The sequence below is a fragment of the Sciurus vulgaris genome (assembly GCF_902686455.1).
Source record: "Sciurus vulgaris genome assembly, chromosome: 5".
Lineage (NCBI taxonomy): Eukaryota > Metazoa > Chordata > Mammalia > Rodentia > Sciuridae > Sciurus > Sciurus vulgaris.
Genome location: NC_136465.1, coordinates 157075843 through 157083110, shown reverse-complemented (window position 1 = coordinate 157083110; position 7268 = coordinate 157075843). Strand labels below are relative to the sequence as shown.

The 7268-nt window shown below is 35.8% G+C and overlaps 1 protein-coding gene across 1 annotated transcript in view; it reads right to left on the bottom strand.

Moving 5' to 3' along the window:
• Window positions 1-219: 219 nt before the first annotated feature.
• CFAP54 (cilia and flagella associated protein 54) overlaps window positions 220-7268 on the bottom strand; it is a gene marked incomplete at its 5' end in the record, with an annotated part of 326512 nt that continues 319463 nt past the window's right edge. Inside the window, 1 exon segment of the mRNA XM_079142877.1 lies at window positions 220-577.

Below are 7268 nucleotides of genomic sequence, written 5' to 3'. Positions count from 1 at the left end.
CTCTCTTTCTAAAACATTTCATTCTAACATCTACACTGTTGTATTGTGAATTGTAAGTTTACATTTTCTGTTGTCCTTCACGTACTGTGAGCATCTTAAGCGTTGGGCCACGGCATATGGATCTTTGTGTCTTCAGAGCCTAGAATGATGTGGACTGTATAACGATGCTTAAAAAGCGTGTAGTGAGTAAACGAAGGACTATACTCATGTGTACTCATGTTTATCAGAAGGTAGTTTTAATTTAGTCAAATGTTTATTCTTTTCAAAACACAGAAGAGAATGGGGAAGTTGAAAGCAACTAAGAAAATAGATTAGCTGGACAAAATAAAAGCAAACTAAAGAAATGTACAGAAGTGTAAATAACAGCAAAAAACTCAAATTATGTTTGGAGTATCTGCATCCATCATAAGTAATCAGATGGAGCAAGATCCAAATCCGAACTGGAACTTTCAGTGGAAGCAGTATATTGAATCATCACTATTTCTTCTCACCACATTTCCAAAGGCTGATAGATACTGTTGAAAAATTCTTCAATCTGATGACACACTTTTGATTGATTTCTCAGTTTTATAGATCCCTAGAAGAGGAAAAAAAGAAGAATATTTCCTCATCTCACCACACACAGGTTAGAAATGTAAGCCCAACACTGAAATACCATTTGCGACATTGGGGTCAATTCCATGGGAATGCCAATATGCCTCTGCCTGCTGCTGGAAGTTGGACCCATTTTTAAGGAAGCCAGAATTCCTGGAAGGTTAGGATTGTATTAAGTTCAAAAAGCTATTATACCTGGAAATGGAGATGTCAAGTAGGCAGGTGGCCACAGGAGTCTGGTGATAGGGGAGCAGTCTGGGTTGGAGATAAAAATTTGGAGGATTTTGGCATATAAGTGGTGCTACAAGATGGGTTGTCATGAGAGTGTAGAGAAGAGAAAAGAGAATATATGCCAGGAGAGAGAGAGAGAGAGAGTTCTGTTTTTCTTTTTAAAACTCTGGTCAGACAGTCTTTTAAGTCAGGGGTCAGCAAACTATGGCTTGTGGGTCAAATCTAGTCTGCCACTTGATTCTGATCAGACCTTGAGCAAAGAATGGTTTTATAATTTTCAAATGCTTGGAAGGAAATTCCAAAGACACAAATTTTACATTTGCCTCACATGTGCTAGGCAAGTGTTCTATCACTAAGCTACAACCCTAACCTGGTTGTTTCTTAGGGAGACAATTTACAGGGGATTTAAACTGATAGTAGAGAAATGAACTGAATAAATTACACGGACCCTTTAAATTTATGAATCTATTACCCTCTAAAAATTATAATCCCAAATCAGCTAAAAAATATTGTCATGTCATGTTAAAAAAATTATTTTCCCTTCAATCAGAAATCCAGAAAATGTACCAGTATTTCCCATTATGCTCAGCTCCTGCAGAAGCATCTCTTCCCTCGGCTTTGAATTTGACTTCTGGCACCTGGAGCAGAACTCTGTGGTTACCTGGGTTGTAGCAACACTAGTCGTACATTGTGTTCATTCTGAATGCAGTGTCAGGACTGACCGACCAATTTACTTTGAGCAGTTCAAAGCATCAGCCTTTGAAATCTTGACAAATATGTTTGTTGTGTTTCTCCACGCTACCCCAAACATACCTGAAAAGTATTTTTGACCAGTGAAATTGCTCTAAGTAAAAGGTCATATTGGAGCATTTTCCCCTCATACAAAAATAAAACTGTTTTTAAGATCAATAAAAAATATTCTTTTCCTTGACATCCTTCCCTTGTTGCATGCCTCCCAGGTTATTTTAAACTAATTAATTAGAAATGGATATTGTTTCGCAAAATTAAAACAAAGAACAAATCCTTGAAAAATTAGTCTGTAATTCTTGAAATGTGAGTCTGTAATTCTTGAAATGTAATTCTTGACCTGTGAGATGACCTGTAGGCTGCTGTTAAAGATACGGTTTGTTTATAAAGTGTGTTCTCATAAGGATTTGCAGGAAAACCTTTTTGGGGATGGGTAGAGAGGTAGGGATTAGCATCAGGATTAGGAATACCATTGCACCTTCTGAGTATGTCCCAGTTTTTCCCTTGCAACACCATTGATCTTGTGCATTTGATTTGCTTGTCAACGTGTGCTATGGGAGAGCAGTCGGCCACATCTGAGGGTAACCTTTAATGAATGCAAAGCACGCAATGGCATCTTTTTTAAAAACAATTGAGGCAACTCCTGGCCCCATATTACTTTCCTATCTTTATTTGTTTTCTTTGCCTGATTTTTCTTATCTGCATTTAATACTCTTGTCCTTGCATTGAATACATTCTTCTAAGCTACCTTAAATCTCTTTTTGAACAAATTTGAATATAAATAAATGGTCCAGATTTGACTACCACAATTTTGATAACAAGAACTACTAAACAGTAAACAAAGACCAAGAAGCAAATGAGAATCTGAAATTCGGAGAATATGTAAAAAGGGTTAATATCATTGCTATCAGTGGGTCTTGGGAATCGATAAGAAAAAGATGAACATACAAATAAAAAAATTGAGTACAGGTCCTGAAAAGGAATAAAAATAGAAAAAAAAATGCAATGGTCCAATAAAAAATCTGAAAATTGTTCAATTTTAGTAGTAAAAAAAGGAAAAACTAAATTTAATGAGGAACTTCTGTACAAAATAGGAAAAAGGTTTTTTTTTTTTTTAATTTCCTTGTGAAATCTGCCTACCTTGTTGCCTGACCTCAGGGAGGGGACAGACATACAATAAGCATGGGAAAGCATGAGTGTTTCATGGAGGCACCAGAGAAGAAATGGTGCAGACAGGCTCTGAGGCAGAGGAGATGCCTGGTTTGAGTGAGAAATGAAGAACTGGGATCATTAGATATGAGCTTTTCAAAAAAAGTTTTTTAATTAAAAAATTATAGGAATAAAAATTATACCATGTATGACCTGGTGTTTTGAAATATGTATACATTGTGGAATGGCAAATTTAAGCTAACTAATATATGTATTATTCTTTGTTTTAGTGGTGAAAACACTTAAAATCTACTCAGCAATTTTCAAACTACAATACATCGTGATTAACTGTGGCCACCATAGTGCTAGAACACAATAGCTCTCTTGGACTTATTCTTCCAGTCTAACTGAAACTTTGTATGCTTTCACCAAAGTATCTCCAACCACCCCCCATACCCTGATCCTAGTACCAACATTCTACTCACTTCTATGCATTCAATTTTTTTAGATTCTGCATATAAGTAAGACTGTGTAGTATCTGTCTGTCTATTCCTGGCTTATTTCACTTAACAATGTCCTTCAGCATTACCCAGTTGACACATGTGACAGAAGTTTCTGCTTTTTAAGGGCTGAATAGCATTCCATTGTCGATATATACCTCATTTCTCTTTCTTTACTCATCAGCTGATGCATTTAGGTGGAGTCCACATCCTGGCTGTGATGAACAATGTTGCAATGAACATGGGAGCACAGATATCTCAAACATGGGAGCACAGATATTGATATATCAAACAGTGATTCATATGGTCAGGAGTGGGAATTCTGGATAGGACACAAGCCCTCAAAGGAAGGGACTGCCTAAGCAGTACCCCTCACGTATGCAGTCCCTAGCACTGAGTGGGCATTTGAAATATATTCTTTTAAATAAAAAGAGAGAGAGAAGGGACATTTTCACCAGGAAGGAAAGGCAGAGTAACGAATAAAATCTATTAAATGAAAAAAGTGTATCAAATGAATGTAGGCTTGAATGAATGAGCTTAGTTTGTCAGGGAGACACTAATGTATCTATGAAACAGAGATTAAAGGCCTCGTCTCCAAAGGACAAAATGGAGATTTGATTTTTTCCTCCTTCTATGGATCATTACCGTATACTTTATTACCAGGAAGAACTCTGGACAATTCCTTTGGTTCTAATTACATCCTGATTATTCTAACTGCATTTCATCCAAACCACCAGGTCTAAACACTCCCAACTGGAGCATTTTCCCAGCCAATAAGCTTCTATGATACACTCAGGAAATGTGGGTAGTTGCCTCAAATCTTGAGTCTGAACATTGTTTGAACATTGTTTGTTTGGTTTTTTTCCTGGCTAATGGGGAAGATAATTAGACATGCTATTGGAAATATATTTTAATGTTAACATTGCTTATTTCACAGTGGTGGACTTCTGGGTAAATTTTCTACTTTGTACCTTTCTATACTTTATAAATTCTCTACATTAATTCCAAATTGCTTTTATAATGATGAGAAATCAGCCCAAGAAATTCTTGTGAATCTTGTGGGAGAGAATTAAATTAGGAAAGTTATGAAACTACTTAGAAATCTCTCAATTACTTAGAAATCGACTGAGTTTTCATATCATGGACAATTTAAAGGGAGGGTTCAAGGTGTCTGGACTTGGGCAGAATCTGGTTTTAGATTAGTTTCATTCTAACCTGTCTAACACAAAATGTATAAATGTTATCTTAATTATCAAACAGGAGCAAATGCAATTTCACTTGCAATTAAATTTTGTATTGTTTCCAAAGTTCCAGTTGAAAACATACTTCTTGTAATGAAATTCCTATGCCTCTTAACCCAGCTTTTTAACTAATGAATTTAATTATGAAGAAAACTGCTGTCACTAAAGCCTTCTTCTTAATCATGGCTGTGTTTATGACAAAAAATATCTGTTGCCATGGAAATTTTAGTGTCAAAGTTGCAACTCTACAAGGCTCCACTGAAGTGGAAAGCAAAAATAGGACAAGAATCTTTGATAAAGAGAAACTTATTAATATAATTTTTAAATGTTGAAATTATAGATGGTAGATGGATTTTACATGTAAACCTCATTTTGCATAACTGGCAATCTTATAAAACAATCTGCATGTGTATAATTTGGGAAGATCAAATAATTTATTAAGTTCAACGAGAAAAGTTACCATTGATAGGAATTGTATTGGGAATCTGCCTCAATTTAATTAACATTTAGTAAGGCTGTACCATCTTATATTAAAAATCAATACACTCATAGATGGAGTTTTCTAAAATTGGTAATATGTATATAGTTTGACATTAGTTTCAAAATGATTATTAGTTGTCATTATAACCCAAAATAATGGAACCAGATGTGAACCATTCAGTTGCAGTCACATAATGAGAACTGAATCATATCTCTCACTTGAAATGTTTACTGATTGGTGAGCCAAAAACTGTACAAAGTCAACAAGGCGAGGAAGGAAAATAATGTTTGTTTTTAATTTATGAAATATACCATTAAAAAAAGCAAAAAAGCAGACAAAACAGAAAAAATATCCAACTTAAGAAAGAGAATGTTTCAAATACAAATGAAACATCTTGGGCATTCTTCCAAGAGCTCGTTTCCCTTCTTCATGCGACAGGTGATCACAACCTGAATTTGGTGTCAAATATTAACTTGTGTTTAAAATATATTGTTAGTATATGTGCACACATCCATAAATAATATATTGTGGCATTTTACCTGCTTTAAATTTTACGTAAATGCTATCTTCCTATACGTCCTTTTCCAACACTTAATTTTGTTCTTTTGTTCAACCTGCTTTTGAAGAGAATCCAGATTGAGACACGTCTCTTTACTTCACTTGCAGATGCTTAGTGTTCTATCACTCATTCATTTATAACTTCAGTATAATATTTTCCTGTATGACTGTACTGTGGTTTGTTTATCTAGTCTCCATCTGAGGGATATTTAGTAGGTTTTTAAATTTTAGTTTTGCTGTGATAATCAATGCATCAGTAAACATTTTTACACATGAGGGGGTCCACAGCATTTCAAACCTGAGAAAGGCAAAGTAGTTATGCAGTAAAATTTTGAGCCCATTGCTTGCTCTCCTAAATCACAGTTGTCTGATCTTATGCACACAGATAATATTAATAAATAAATAAACAACATCTGTATATATTGTAGATTGAAACTATCCTTGCTGTATATTTCACTTAAGTTCCCAGATTTTATGGAAACTCTAAGATAAATTAGAAAAAAATGATATACCTGGCCTCGATTTGAATTAAACTCAAAGAAATATAGGGAAGACTCACATTTATGACACCCTTGAGCTAAGGGTAGAAAGCTGGCTATGAAAAATACAATAGTTCAAAACTATGCTAAAGGGTACCATTAGAGGTTAAATGAGTAGAGCATCCGGAAGTGCCCTAGGTGGTGAGGAAGATGACCACCTCCTGCCCAGTCACAGGAAGTGGAATGGAGGCATTTGCATGATATTGTCTGGAAGAAGAAAGGAACAACAAGTAAACTAGAGGCAAAAACCAAGTTTCTTGTAAAGTGAACCATTTTCTCCCCTGCAATTCAGTGAAGGAGAACAAGTCCGCTGGGCTGGGGAATGTCTAAAGCTGCCCACATGAAGTGAACCGAGACCATTGCATTTAAGCCTCTGAATAGCTGGCAGGTGGTCAATTTCTAAAGCAATTGCTTGGAGATTGATAAGGAGCAAGGTGTGGGAAGCACTTGGGTTTTATTACCTATCACTTAGCTTAGCTGCCCTCTTCCCTGTCTTCCTTCCGTCCCTCCCCCATTTTTTTTCTTTCCTTTCCCTCCCCTTTTCAGTTTGTCTTCTGCTATTCTCTGCTCTGATTAGAACAAATAGAAAGCATTGCAGGTGTGAGCATGCTATAAAGCACTCGCAGATACTGTACATTGCATGAAAAAAAAAAAAAAAGAAAAAAGCAGCTGCAAACTTGTTATTTGGTCTTAAAGAAAAAAGAAAATCCCTGAAAGACATTTCTGAAAATAAACACATCTTTCATCTGGTAGATTTTGAATTTTCTTTTTGTTTGTACTTTAGCCCAGTTCATCATTTCCACAGCACCTGGCACAGAAAGTTCCAGCTTTAACTAGTGAGTGCCGCTCCTATTTTAGAAGAGATGGGGACTTTGTAGAATGATGTTAAAATGGGAAAATTGTGACTGCAGGAACTGTTGCAGTTTTAGACAGTATTCTTCTGAGACAAAAACAACACCCAATAATAACAGCATCTATGAATAACTGACACTGGAGAAAAAGTAAAAACTACACTGAAATGTTATATCATCTATAATGGTTGGAAGGGACCTGCCTTTCCCAAGAAAAACAGTATATTGGTTTAGATAACATGGCCTCCCCCCACACCATCACATTTCTTGCGGCATACATTCAGGTCTGCAAGTCGTTTTATAAGTCTCCTTCTAGGACAGATAATAGGTGTTCCAATTTTAACTGAAGCTCAGCTATGTCTTATTCTCCCTTGACT